This window comes from Prionailurus bengalensis, chromosome B2, assembly GCF_016509475.1.
Source record: "Prionailurus bengalensis isolate Pbe53 chromosome B2, Fcat_Pben_1.1_paternal_pri, whole genome shotgun sequence".
Taxonomy (NCBI): Eukaryota; Metazoa; Chordata; class Mammalia; order Carnivora; family Felidae; genus Prionailurus; species Prionailurus bengalensis.
This window is the reverse complement of record NC_057349.1, coordinates 106,222,965-106,238,873: the sequence shown is the minus strand read 5'-3', so window position 1 is coordinate 106,238,873 and position 15,909 is coordinate 106,222,965.

Sequence of the window (15,909 nt, the reverse complement as noted above, 5' to 3'; positions counted from 1 at the left end):
TCTGTACTATGAAGTGATGGATGGAGACGTAGATTTAAAAATTAGAAATATAGGGGCACCTGGGTGGCTCAGTCAGTGAAGTGTCCCACTTGGGCTCAGGTCGTGATCTCACCGATCGTGAGTTCGAGCCCCACGTGGGGCTCTGTGCTGACAGCTCGGAGCCTGGAGCCTGCTTTGGAGTCTGTGTCTCCCTCTCTCTCTGCCCCTCCCCCACTCATGCTCTCTCTCTCTCTCTCTCTCAAAAACAAATAAATATTAAATATATATATATTTTAAAAAAAGAAAAATTAAAGTATGATTCCTGAAATGTAACAGCTTCCATATTAGAAAAAAAAGGATCACAGAGACACAAGCATGTAAAAGAATTTAAGGTCACATTCGTATACTGTAAGAGGATAATTATCACAACCCAGATAGTTCAGAAATGCATTTTCTGAAGTATAAACTCTTTCTTGCCATCCTCGCCTTCCAACATTTCTCCTTTCTAATTGATAGTGAGCCATATTGACCCCAATAGCATTCCCATGAATATTTTTAAAAAAAATAGCTGAAGTCTGGGCATCTCCAAAATAATTTTTCCCTGCACTCATTTTGGAACCTTGAAGCCAGTTAATTTTCTTCACATCACTCTGCATGGTCATCCAGAATGCAAGCCCTTGGGATGATCCACCTTTTCCTCCAGCCTCATTTCCACCTCACTGGTCTTCCACACGTTCCTAGCTCCTCACTTCCGAATTTCACCTCCGCCTGCTCCCTCCGCCTGCTCCATTGTACTCTTTGAACCTCCAAATCTTCTGTAAATAAACTTCTCCCCCCAGGGTGTTTTTCCTCCTTCCCTTACCCTGAAGTCTTCCCTCTTGATTCCAATCTGTGTTAGACACTTTCTCCTCCATGCTTCCACATCTACTCCTTAAATTTACTCCAGAGCTGGTTACTTTGTTATCCTTCTGCTTCCTATTCATATTTGCATTCCCAGGACCAAGCAAAGGGCTTACTAAACATTGACTAAATGATTGAATGAACACAAGAACAACACCTAGCAAACCCAGATCTGTACGGTGGAAATTGCACACATATACAGTTCCGAGGAAGAGTTGATTGTATTTGGATTGGAGCTAATCAAGCAAAGATGCAGCTCTCAGTTAAGTGAACCAGAGGATTCATCTCTGAAAATATAACTTATAGCACTTAAAATGAAAAAAAAAAAAAAAGGTGATTAAATTTTCTCTTTTTTTCCCCTCCAGCCCTGCTAAGCCCCTGAGGAAATGTAATAATACTATCAGTTTGACAGCTTTTCTCTACGAACCTTTTACACTTACACATCATGATGACAGATGCTGATGAGGTAAGAGTAAACAGCAGTTTTCACAACACCCACGTGGTCAGTAAGAGGCAAGTCACAGGTTGGGAAGGTGTCCTTCTGATCACCGATTGTATTCTAACAGCCGCACTGCTCAGATGAGGGTGAGCGGCCAAAATGTTAGCTGATGCGAGAGCTTCCTAGATTCACTGACGAAGGAAGCCCTCAAAAAAAAATATAAAAACATACCCATCATGTTACCTTCCTCATCAGAATTTGCACCATGAGCAGTGGATATCCAGTAATAACTCCAAGAATTCAATAATTCAATTCATGCTGGTGGGCATTTATATTTTGTGAACTTTTCCACATAACTGTTACATAATGATAAAAAAAATGAAATGAATCTCATGACTTAATATTACAGAACTAGGAAAACTCACTCATAAAAAGTTGCAAGTTAAATTTACCATTAATAATTATATAAGTAGTAAAGGTCAAAGAGGAATTAGATATCAATAATTGGACACAGAACAATTTTTTGACTTTTCATTCCAGCATTACGTTTGTACAAAGATTTCTGTAGGAATGACATTGCTTTAGGAAATAAAATAACAGGCAGTAATCATTTTGACAGCTGGGTTAGGAAAATAATTCCATGTTTCTTCATCTTCATCTAAAGTAGAGATGCTTGAAAAGATACTTGTTATGATCAGTACAGAACTTAACTTACAACAGTCTCTCCCCACTCAAATGCTTCTCTGAGCCGTTTGAGAAATAATACCAGTGAGTAAGATGCACTGGGGTGAAAGTATCACCTTTATTAATCTTTAAGTTGATATGGAAGAGCGTGGCTTCAATGGTCAGCAACAATGTGTTTCAAATACTGCACCACAGAATTAAACAGACTCACCTACTCAGTCTCGGGCAGGGCTGAAATCCACCACCCTTCCCAGAGGGCAGAGCCTGTCTGAGATAATTGAACACCATAGAAAAGCAGACAGGGGGTATAATTCCAGTGGGCAGGAGGCCCCAAAGAGAATGGAAGTGGGGGGAGCTCTCTCTGTGTCTCATCCCTCCTCTCAAACTCACCAAGCAGGTAAGATTGAATGGAAAAGGGTGATGGCCAAAAGTGAAGACAAGTAAGAATGACATCCAGAAAATGAAATACAAACTGAGAAATGCTGGATGTCACCCTAATTCACATCCCCCAGCAAGGATGGAAAGATCAGGAATTCAGAGGCAGTGTTCCCCCACTCCCAAAAGCTACTTTGCTTTTGCTGGTCTCTGATTTGTGCTTTGTTACCATTTGCAAAACCTCCTTCTTCATATATACTATAATGGGTAACATCTATTCTCCTAGCTGGACTATAAGCTCCCTGAGGGCAAGGAATATATCTGTTACTATATTTATACCTCCACAGCATCTAGTGCAAAGCCTGGTGAAGAGTTGATGCTCAAATATTACTCATTGAATGAGTGAGTGGTGAGTGAGAGAATATGAATAATATCCAGGCATGACTCGGCAAAGCCTACCACCTTTGCCACAGAAAAACCAATTTCTCCCTTTGTATGTGATTCTGTTAAACTTGGCTCTAATCTCTTTCTCTCTCAATCTCTCTCTCCCTCCCTCCCCCCCCCCTCATAAACACACACACACACACACACACACACAGTGGAATATTTGTCATAGAAGAACAGAGTCCCCTATTGAATGCTGCTTGTCTCATGCCTGGGAAGCCAGGAGGACTTCCAGGATAAGGGACAGCAAGCGGGGGACAGGGTAAAGAATGGCATGCTCTGTCTGAGGTGTTTGTATGTGAGGGTGTAGAAGATACGGAGCATAATTATGCAAATGAAGAGAAAAAATTAGCCAGGCAACAGCTTTTTCCTTTTTCTTCATTTTATGTAAATATATTATTTTTCAAATCATAACAGTATATAACACTTTGGAAGCATGATAGGGAGCAGCTATAATTATTTAACATGAGAATGTATTTGCTGCGACATCAAATGAGGCAGTTTAACACCGTTTTGAAGATTGGCTTTGTAGTCACACAGATCTCAGCTCTGACCTCTTACTAGTTACATGATCTCAGTTAAATCGCTTAATCCCTCAAAGCTCAGTTTCTCATGTGGAAAATGTGAACAACAGCTACCTCGCAGAGCCCTCGTAACAGTTAAACCGACAAAGTACGCGAGATGCGCCTGAGAAAGTGCCCAACACACACACACAACAATGAATACATGGTAGCCATTGTTATTTTATCTTCACACGCTTTGTAAACTGTAAATCGCTACATAAATGTAAGGGAGTATTATCATTAGTATTATTGTAGGAAATTTCACTGCTGTTTCACAAAAAGGCAACAGCTAAATAGAGGTTGTTTCATTCCGTATCCATGCATTCCATGGAAGCTAACAGCTGTGCGTTAATGGCTGCCTCATTCCCCAGTGGGATGTGAGCCGTATTATAATAGAAAAGGTTATATCCTCGTTAGGCACATAAGGTATGTTGTGGAGCAGAAAGTCACATGTCAGATGTCTTTTATCACTTGTCATCTTGTCATACTTGTTAAGTCTAGAGATACATATAAATTTGTAACAGTTTAAGGGTTGTGATTTTTTAATTGCTTTTTCACATTTTCTCTTAAATGTACATCTTTTTACTTGATGGCTCTGAGGTTAAATGTTTAATGTGGGACATTGTCACTGCTGTGTACTTCAGTGTATAGTCATTGTAATTAAGATTTCAAGTGACTCTGGTTCTGAAGTGCATTGCCTCTGGTTTGCATAATGCACAATATATTCATTGTTGTGGCTTCCTTTGCATAAATCAATCTTATTAATATCTTACTCATCTTCTTGCCTTCCAGAGCCTTGAACCCAATTAATTCTTTGAAGGAAGAAATGTCAGGACTCAGGCAGCGAGGGAGATCTGCATAATTCTAGTCCGTTTTTCAATAAAATTTGTACTATAGATGGTCACATGATTTATTAGCCAAGTTTAACTCTGCCGCCTCTTTGTTTCTCGAGGAAACAAGAACAGACATTCGTATCTACATATAATGTGCAGAGAACTGGAGTAAAGGGGTTAAAGAAAAAGAGTGGGCATCAAGCTACAACAGTGAATCCCAGCTGGTTCCTCTAACTGATATTCTAGAGGGAGTCCCAGCTTGAAAAGGAGAACAGTGAAAGCATTGTCATTACGAAAACTTGAGGCAACGAATATTCTATTCTGCTGGCACAAAGGGGAGGGGTCACCATGCTGGTAGCGGTGGCAGACCATCTACTGACAACTAAGCTTAACGCTGACAACTCCCACCCCAGTGGGTGACATAGAATGAAATTGCAGGACCCAAATGCAGAAGAATTCCCCCAGCCAATTTTGCTTAGACCCAGCTGGGCCTGGTGTGAAACCACACCACACACACACACACACACACACACACACACACAATCCCTCTGAAAACAAAGTGGAAATTGCTGAAAAGGGAAAAAGTTTGTCCTCTTTACAGAGCATCTTGGAAAGCTAGTAATGACATCCACAATCAAGTGATACATGAATCTCTTCACAAGTCACCTGTTTCTTATTCCCTGCAGAAGATCATGTGTACTTCCGGTCTCAACAACATGGTTGTTTCTTCCCAGCCGTGTCTGTAATAGAAGTCCATTTTCTCTCTAGCTAGAAAGGAATCTTCACTGTGCCAGTGCACCTCAGTCTCCTCTGAAAAGTTTACCAATAAAAATGGCTCCGGATATGCAAACATTTCTATTTGCACAAAATAAAAGATAACTGAAATAAGAAAAAAAGTGCCATGACAATATTTAATAACTTCCTCTAGTCCTACTTTCCTGTATTCCACTTTTAGTAGACCAGTATAAAATTTGAGGGTGGGTTTTCTTTGAAATCTTAGAAATTTATCCATCAAACATTTATTATGCTCTTCTTGTGCCGGATTTTATATTGAACCCTAGAAACGTGAACTCAATTCCCACATTTATGCATAAAAATGCACTGAGTATTGGGCTTCCACTTTGGGCCATGATGGAGTAAATGGTATTGGATTTATTCTTCCTCTAAGGCAGCTATAAACATGGACAAATAATAAGTGGAAATTTTTTTCAGGTATTGAACAACAGAGAGCACTGGTTCTGATGATTAAGAGACAGGAAACACACAAAGGGAGCTACACATTCACTGCCATTTTCTTCCTTGGGGTATTTTCTTGGCCACCCCGGTATATGGAACCCAGGAGAAGAGCAATGATCTCAGTGATGTGAGGAGGCAGAATAGGTTGGGGCTGTTGAGGTGACTGAAATTCACATATCACGGTATAGCTAAGAGAAAGCAATACAGATGGGACCCCAGATATGGGTGTGGTGGTTACCCTTGGGTACTTGTCTGAGTACAGAACTGATCATAACAACACAAAACCCCAAGGATATAGCAGAGAGAGACTCACGGGTGACAAAGAGCTGAACAAAGATAGTAAAGTCAGGCCATTCTGAGAGGAGTTGGTGTCCTAACCATGCCAGAGTTGAGAGACCTTGTTGAGCACTAGGCATTCAAATGTGACCCAGAGAGGCCATGCCTTAAGAATAAGTAGCACTCCCAAGAATAGCAGTCATGACCTAGAATGATGACTAGACCAAAATATATGTGGCTCAGTAAAGCCTAAAACCAATCCAGACAGTGTCAAGAGGATTCACCAGTTATTTGATTTGCTTGCCAGAACAAAGCTCAGAATGATCCTGACTCCTCACAATGTGTCATCCACAATGATACCCGGTGCACAATAAAAAAGACACTAGATGTGCAAGGGAAGAGGGGCAGGAAAATGTGATCAGCAATAAAAAGAATAGCCAGGTAACAGCTACAGACCCCAATATTGTCCAGATGTTGGATTTAGCAGATAAACTCTTCAAAACATTGTAAATTTGTTCAAGAAACCATAGATGATGAGCGAATGAATGGATGAAAAAGCTCAGCAGAGAAATGGAAAATTAAAAAAAAAAAGACCTAAATGGAAATCCTAAACCTAAAAAAATGCAATATCTGAAATTAAAAATTTACTGACTTAGCTTAAAATCAGATTTTTTTTGTGGAAGAAGAATTAATGAACACAAAGACAGATCAATAAAAATTACTCAAGTTGAATAAAAGGACTAAAATTGAAAAAAAACGAACAGAGCCTCAATAATCTGTGGGACAATATAATTTCCTTGGATGATTGGCATCCAAGGGAGTAGAGACAGAATGACTTAGAAAAAATATTTTTAAAAGTAATGGAAGATATGCTCCCAAATTTCATTTAAAAAATTAATTAATAGGAGTGCCTGGCTGGCTCTGTCAATGGAGCATGTAACTCCTGATCTTTGGGGTTGAGTTCAAGCTCCATGTTGGGTGTAGAGATTGCTTAAAAATAAAATCTTTTTGAAAATTTTTAAAAAATTAATAGAATACTATGTGGCAATGAGAAAGAATGAAATATGGCCTTCTGTAGCAACGTGGATGGAACTGGAGAGTGTTATGCTAAGTGAAATAAGTCATACAGAGAAAGACAGATACCATATGTTTTCACTCTTATGTGGATCCTGAGAAACTTAACAGAAGACCATGGGGGAGGGGGAGAAAAAAAAAAGAGAGAGAGAGGGAGGGAGCCAAGCATAAGAGACTGTTAAAAACTGAGAACTGAGGGTTGATGGGGGGTGGGAAGGAGGGGAAAGTGGGTGATGGGCATTGAGGAGGGCACCTGTTGGGATGAGCACTGGGTGTTGTATGGAAACCAATTTGACAATAAATTTCATATTAAAAATTTTTTTAAATTGATTCATAGATCCAAAATGTTTGCATAACCCTAAGCAGCATAAATACAAAGATAACCACACTGAGCCCCACCAAAGAGAAAAAAATCTTTAAGATATGCAGAAGAAGAAAAGACACATTACATATAGGAGAATAACCATAAGAATGACAACTAACCTCTCATTAGAAAAAAATATTGGAGAAAATGGAACAAAATCTTTAAAGTGATGAGAAGCGTAATAGTTTTCTAGGACTGCCATAACAAAACACCATGGACTGAGGGCTTGAACAACACAAATTTATGCCTCACAGTACTAGAGGCTGAAAGTCCAAAATCAAGATACTGAGAACATTGGTTTCTTCCGAGGACTATGAGGGAATTTGTTGGCTTGGAGATGGCTGTCTTCTCACTATGTCTCTTCACACTGTCTTCCCTATATGTGTGTCTCTGTATCCACATTTCATCTTTTCCTAAGGATAGCAGTCATGTTGAGTTAGGGCCCCCTAGTGAGCTTGTTTTAAGTTGATTGCCTCTGTAAGACCCTATCTCCAAAAAAGGCCATATTCTGAGGTACTGGGGATTCAGACATCAACATATGATAGGGGATGGAGGTACATGCCAATCAACCCATAGCGAAAGAAACTTTTATAAACCTGTCAAACTATGATTCTATATCCAGTGAAAAATGCCTCAAAAATAAGGATAAAATAGGGGTGCCTACATGGCTCAGTCAGTTAAGCGTCCAACTTTGTTTGGTTCAGGTCATGATCTCAAAGTTCTTGGGTTTGCGTCCCACATTCGGCTCTCTGCTTTCAGCACGGACACTGCTTTAGATCCTGTGTCTCCCTCTCTCTCTCTGCTCATCTCTGCTCGTGCTCTCTCTCTCTGTCTCTGTCTCAAAAATAAACATTAAAAAAAACTAATAAGAATAAAACAAAGATTTTTTTTCAGATAAAATAAAACCAAGGGAACTTTTCCCCAACCTTCTGGTTAGAAATGGTGTTTTTGTTTGTTTGTTTGTTTGTTTGTTTGTTTTTAATGTTAGAAAATGCTAAAGGAAGGGTGCCTGGGTGGCTCAGTTGGTTGAGCATCCAACTCTTGATTTTAGTTCAGGCCATGATCTCACGGTTTCATGGGGTTGAGCTACAAGTCGGGCTCCACGCTGACAGTGAGGAGCCTCTTTGGGATTCTCTCCCTCTCTCTCTGCCCCTTCCCTGCTCATGCTCTCTTTCTCTTTCTCTCTCTCAAAATAAATAAATAAACTTTAAAAACATATTTAAAAAATTTTTTAAAGAAAATGCTAGGGGCGTCTTGGTGGCTCAGTCGGTTGAGCATCCGACTTCAGCCCGGGTCATGATCTCGCGGTCTGTGAGTTCAAGCCCCGCATAGGGCTCTGTGCTGACAGCTCGGAGCCTGGAGCCTGCTTCTGATTCTGTGTCTCCCTCTTTCTGCCCCTCCCCCACTCATGCTCCGTCTCTGCCTCAGAAATAAATAAACATTAAAAAAAATTTTTTTTAAAAAAAAAGAAAATGCTAAAGGAAGTTCTTTACATTGAGGGGCAATTTTACATAAAAGGTCAGATCTAGGGGCACCTGGGTGGCTCAGTCAGTTAAGTGACTCCTGATATCTGCTCAGGTCGTGATCTCGAAGTCCTGAGATTGGGCTTATGTCAGGCTCTGTGCTGAGTGTAGAACCTGCTTGGGATTCTCTCTCCCTCACTCTTTGCCCCTCCCCCACTCATGTTTTCTGTCTCTCACTCTCTGTCTTAAAATAAACAGATTTTTTAAAAATTAAACAAAAAATTTTAATAAAAAAATAAAAGAAATCAGTTAATTCCTTCTATTTGGGGGGAGAATGGTATGACTAGAAGGAGCTAATGATAAAAGTTTCTTGATGATGGAAATGTCTGTAACATGGTTGGTTACATATGTGAAGATACTTGTTAAGATTTATCAAATGATACACTGAAGATGTGTAAATTTTACTGTATATATTAGTTACTTACCCATCTTTGCTGCAACAAATTACACAAGCTTAGTGGCTTAAAACAATACAAATGTATTATCTCACAATTCTGTAGGTCAGAAGTCTGAAATGTGTCTCAGTGGTCTGAAATCAAGGTGTCAACAGGCTGGTTCCTTCTGGAGGCTCTAAGGGAAAATGCATTTTTTTGCCTTTTCTACCCTCTAGGGGCCGCCGGAATTCCTTGGCTCTTTCTTTCTTTCCATCTACAAAGCCAGCAATAGCTATTCAAGTCCTTCCACACTGCATTACTCTCACACTGACTCTTCCACACCTGAAGGACCTTTGTGACTGCATTGGACCAATCCAGATAATCCAGGATAATTTCCTTCCCTTAAAGTCAGTTCATTAGCAATCTTCATCCCATCTATACCTTAATTCTCCTCATCAAGTAACATTCACAGGTTCCAGGGATTAGGACATGGAAATCTTTGGGAGGCCGTTGTCTTACCTACCACATTTTACGAGAATTTTACTCCAATAAAAACTATTTTTGTAAAAGCTACTGAATGCCTATTACATGCCAGTCATTATTCTAGATCTCTCTCTATATGTATGTATGGCTACATATTTATTTATTTTTGTGTGTTTTCCCTACTAAGCTTCTTGAGGCCAAGGAGGTTTGTTTGGTTTACTCTGATTAGAACAGCATCTGGCACATAGTAAGAGCTCAATAAAAATTTATTGAATTAATGAAAGTAAACTCAATCAGTTTCACCAATTTTAGCTGGTTTTATTGATAATGTTGATTAAATGACTTGTTGGCAGAACTTTACGTGGACAAAATCACAAAAATCCAGAGTTTATAAACCCTACTAAAAAGTATTTGTGTATGAACCATTAAATATCAGTATTAGAATATCTTTATCACCTAATAGGACAGCCTAGTTCTAATGCCAGGACACAGAGAACAGAGCCATCCACTGAACAAGTCAGAATTGGTATTGGAAGACAGAATTTTCTCAGAAAAAAATTTGGTTCAGGAGAAATACTCAAGAATTTACTTCCTGACGTATTTTGGCTATTTATATTGTTACTCCTTGTGATGCCGAATTACATTTTTTCTTTAAGTTTATTTATTTATGTTGAGGGAGGGAGAGCGAGAGCGAGAGAGAGAAAGTGCGTGCAAGTGGGGGAGGAGCAGAGAAGGAGGGAGAGAGACAATCCCAAGCAGGCTCTGTGCTGTCAGCTCTGAGCCTGTCTCCTGGCTTGAGCCCACAGCTATGAGATCAGGACCTGAGCCAAAACCAAAAGTCAGTCGCTCAAACTGCTCAACCGACTGAGCCACCCAGGCACTCTGAATTACATTTTTTCAAACTAAAACATATGGTGTTAGAAATGTTACCAAAAATGGGCGCCTGGGTGGCTCAGTCTGTTAAGCGTCAGACTTCAGCTCAGGTCATGATCTCATGGTTTCGTGAGTTCAAGCGCCATGTCAGGCTCTGTGCTGACAGCTCAGAGTCTGGAACCTGCTTTGGAATCTATGTCTCCCTGTCTCTCAGCCCCTTCCCTGCTCATACTTTCCCTCTCTCTCTCTTTCTCTGTCTCTCTCTTTCTCAAAAATGAAGAAACATTAAAAAATTTCTTTTTAAACTTTTAAAGAAATGTCACCAAAAAGAATACATTTTCCTCTTATTTATTATTTTTCTAAACGTTTATAAAAGTGAACCCCAGAAAACCTTATGTTTTGTACCATCATTTTTAATATTTTTAAATAATCAAAGGCTCAGTTGTCTTCATAACTTCATAAGATCAGGCATGAATACATAATGTTTAAAAAAAAATAAAGACCTTGCATTTGGCTGTGCTTGGCAGGACATAAAAGTGTTGCTTCTTCCTGCCCCTCCCAAGATATTTGTGTTCCCTTAAAAAATAAATGCAGCAACGATATGTAAATTCACCAACAGCTTCTGACTTTCCTCTTACTCCAGTTTGTGTTTCAAATATCACAGCTGAAACTGTGATTCTTTATAAATCTATCCATGAGAGAACAAATAATTTATTCCATTGAAGAGTTGATTAAATATTGATTATATTTATATTACAGAGTAATCCTAATACCATTAGCATACATACACTGCAATGATCTCTTAACTTCCAAGGATCTACTGATCAAAGATGTCTTATTTTAAGATAATTTTTATCTTAAAATTTATATGGTGTGATCTTACCCAACATTAATGATCATCATAATCAGATGGTTTTATTCATAAACTTTTTCTTTTAAAAAAATGTGCGTGTGTGTGTGCGTGTGTGTGTGTGCGTGCACGCGCGTGTGTATTACTAAAGCTTTCCGTGGAAAAAAACAATCAAGAGCTTTCATATAATAAGTACCTGCTATGGCCTGAATGCTTCTTCTCCCCTCAAATTCATATGTTGAAGCCTTGAACTCCAATATGATGATATTTGGAGATGAAACATTTGGGAAGCGATTAGGTTTAGATAAAGTCATGGAGGTGGAGCCTTCAGGGTGGGATTAGTGCCCTCCTAAGAAGGGGAAGGGTCCTTTCTCTCTACCAAGTGAGGATACAGCAAGAAGGCAGTCATTTGCAAACCAGGAAGAATTTCCCTACCAGACACAGAATCTGCCAGCGCCTTGATCTTAGATTTCCGGACCTCTAGAACTGTGAGAAATAAATGTCTGCTGTTTAAGCCTCCCAGGCTATGGTGTTTTGTTAGAGCAGCTCAAGCTGACTAAAACAGCACCTTAGATCCTTGAAGACATGAGGACAGTCAATGGAATTCAGCGGAGCCAAGAATTCTAAAGGGTACAAATACATGTAAAAGGGGGTCTAAAATGGACTGTATCCATGAAAAAAGCATAGAAATCTTACAAAAACAATTTACTGGACAAAAAACAAACTACAAGGGGCGCCTGGGTGGCTCAGTCAGTTAAGCATCCGGCTCTGGATTTCCACTCAGGTCATGATCTCACAGTTCATGAGTTCAAGCCCTGTTTTGGGTTCATTGCTGTCAGCACAAAGCCCACTTGGGATCTTTTCTGCCCACCTTGCTTTCTGCCCCTCCCCCACTCATGCTGTCTCTTTCTCAAAAATAAATGAATAAACATTTTTTTTTTTAAGTAAGAAACTACAGAACCCTCTGTGGGTGGTTCTGTGCTTGACAAAATTAACTTGGACTGGAAAATGCAACTGACCAAAAAGCTATAGTACCTTGAGAAGAAGTAATAACTCAGATAATAATAATAATAATGGAGAATTTTTATTTCATCATAAGAGATTGAAAAACAAAGTTAGTATAAGGACAAATAATTAACTTTTAGAACAGGAGGCTTTGAAGCCCCCAAGAAGCCTGGAAATGACTTAATACAACCTCTCAAAGTCCTTGAATAAATATCGGCCAAAGCACAAAATGAGACCTGGGGTTGGGGGTAGAAGAGCATTATGAAGAAGCAAGCATCCTTTTAAAACAGAAAAATGGCTAAAGAAAGGAGAAGAAGCAAATTCAAACAAGAAATTAAGGAAAAACCAGAAATTATGCAGATTCCAAAAGAAGAAATTCAAGGACAGTTTTGCAAAGGAGTGAAAATGCGTTTTTAAAATTTCAAGAGAGACAACCAGGTTCAAATTCTGAGGGAATGTTTCATAATTACAGAACAAAGCATGCAATCAGTAGATTTAAAGGCAAAAGCAATGAGTCTTTGGTTGTTGTTTAGAGCATTTAACACAGCGCCTAGAACGTGAAGATCTCTGGGTTTTTTTTAAGTGGATTCATTTGGAGCACCTGGGTGGCTCAGTCGGTTAAGCGTCCAGCTTCTGATTTCAGCTCAGGTCATGATCTCATGGTTTCATGAGCTCAAGCCCCACATCAAGCTCTCTCTCTCCACCCTCCCCAGCTCATGCTCTGTCTCAAAATACAGTTAACAAAATTTTTTTTAAATAAATAAAGTGGATTTATTTGATATCTTTTTTGGTCTTTACTTTAGAAAAAAGAAGATTTCCACTTTCAAATTGCCTTTTGAAACAAAGAGATCAAAGATATTATATTGAAAAATAATAAACATGCTGATACCCTATACCTAATCAGAAGAAACTAGGAAGTAAGTTAGAGATAGAAAAAAATAATAATCTGTGCTAAACTTTTGAAGAAACGCAAAAGTTTAATTGTAGAGTCAATGACATAACGAAACTTGTATTTAACAAGACCTGGGGGTCTGATGGATTGCCCTTAAACTTCATCCACATGAAAGATTACGGGGGATACCTTGGGTTCTAAAGTCAGTGGGTCTCATTTCCTTACTGGCAAGTAGGGTCTCTGGACACACAAACATCCAATGTGGGAAGACGGAATCTGTTTTTTGTCAGGCAAAATTCTGCACACCTGATTTAATGTCTCAGAGTGCTTTCCCAAACCCTGGTCAAATAAAATGTACTAATTTCCTAATTGCACATGTTATTTTACTAGGCTCTACATATACAGTGATTTTAATGGACAAGGCTCTTAATCTAGCATAAGCAACTCCTTAAGGCATATTACACTAATTTGTCACCAATCTGAGCCTTGAATTTTTTATCTAGTCAGTCCTTCCTTCATTTTTGAATTTCTACTTCAAACTCCACACTCCAAATACTTCATCCCTGAGCAAATAGTGTCAAAGTATCTGCAATCGTTCTAAAAATAACACATTGTCACCCTTGCAAAGAGATTCAAATGGTCACACTTTTAAAATTATAAGCCTATCGGGGTGCCTGGTGACACAGTGAGTTAAGCATCCGACTTCAGCTCAAGTCACGATCTCGCCATTAGTGACTTTGAGCCCTGTGTTGGGCTCTGTGCTGACAGCTCGGAACCTGGAGCCTGCTTTGGATTCTATGTCTCCCTCTCTCTCTGCCCCTTCCTCACTCGAACTCTGTCTCTCTGTCAAAAATAAATAAACATTTAAAAAATAACAAAACAAATAAATAAAAAAATAAAAGCGTAAGCCTATAAATAACACTTAATGGAGTAGCTTAATAAGAAGAAAAGATAAAAGTAAATTCCAAATAAATAATTTGCTTTCTTTTTTCCTAATGTTTATTTATTTTTGAGAGCGAGACAGAGACAGAGACAGGGCATAAGCAGGGGAAGGGTAGAGAGAGAGGAAGACACAGAATCTGAAGCAGGCTCCAGGCTCTGAGCTGTCAGCTTGGAGACCCACTTGGGCCTTGAACTCACGAACTGTGGGATCATGACCTGAGCCGAAGTCGGATGCTTAACCGACTGAGCCACCCAAGCACACCTAAATAACTTGTTTTCTATGGGCATTGCCCATAGTGCAATACTTGAGTGCAATACTTGCACTAAAATCATGCCTTTCTATACCTGAAACTAATGTACCATTGTGTGTCAACTATAATTTAAAAAAATTTGTTTAATTAAAAATGAAAAGAATGCCTTTCTGACTTGTAGACTAGAAACATGAAAAATTAAATAGACTTCCACAGTTAATGAAAGAATCTAGAAAGAATCTGAGTCACTGAAATTAAATAATCGATTGATTGCCCCATTCCTTCTGCTTATCCCTAAGGACAGTTTTCAGTGCCTCATACCTTTCTGCTGTGATCCTCTTGAACTCTCTCTCTGGTTCAGGACTCAGAGTAATAAGGAATGATTTCTTTGCATGAAGAAATATCTCCAGATCATGTTTGAAATTCTTTACATACATAGTTCATTCATATGATTTCACATTATTTACGTGGTTTGGGTTTGTTGATGAAAAAATACAATCCAGTTGAGAACTGGTCTTCCAGTCTGAAAGGTTAATGAAAGCTACAGAATGAAGTTGTTATATTCAGAGCATGACCTCCCAAGGTTGACAGCAACAATTAGAGAACAGGACTATGCGTCTCCTCCCCACCACCTGGCTGCCAGAGTGTGTGTTAAATGAAAATAAGTCAGATTGAATTGTGCCACACATGCAAACATATCTTTACAAGCAGGTACAGAACCAGCAACCAGTTCCCATAAGCTTAATAAAGTCTTCCCTCAGAGTACCCCTGTTATGGACTGAATGTTTGAACCTCACCCCAAATCCATAGTCGAAGCCCTAACCCCCAGTGTGATGGTATTTGAAGGTGGGATCTTTGGGAGGTAATTAGGCTTCACTAAAGTCATGAGAGTTAACCCTCTATGATGGAAGTAGGCTCCCTCATAAGAAGACTCAGACTCCAGAGTGCTCTCTCTCTCTCTCTCTCTCTCTCATTCTTTCTCTCTGTTTCTCCATTATGTAAGGATATAGCAAGAAGGCAACCATCTACAAGTCAAGAAAAAGGTTCTCATCATAACTGAGCCATGATAGCAACTTGATCTTGGACTTCTCAGCCTCTAGAACTGTGAGAAGTAAGTGTTATTGCAGCCTGAGCTAAGACAACTCTTGGCTCTAAAAAGCATGCTGTAGGAAATTCCAAAGCAGATCTAATGATATTTTGAAGATAGGATCAATAAGCCTTTTAGATTTCCAGTATGGGAGACACAAATGACTAAAGGGAGTTCTAGAGCTAAGGTGCACATTTCACCTCCACACATTTCATGCCGCTATATTTATTGGCTTTTGCTGGGTCACTTTTATATATATATATATATATATATATATATATATATATGGATAAAAATGCCTGTTCAATCTTTCTAGTCGACTATTTACCCTGAACACTACTCATTCCTCCAGTGAAGAATTATTTGTAACACCCCTTTGTCTAAATAACAAAACCCTCTCTTGCAGATTTAGATAACAATATTTAACTAGCTAGCTCTGGAGTTTGGATTCCTGATTATGAT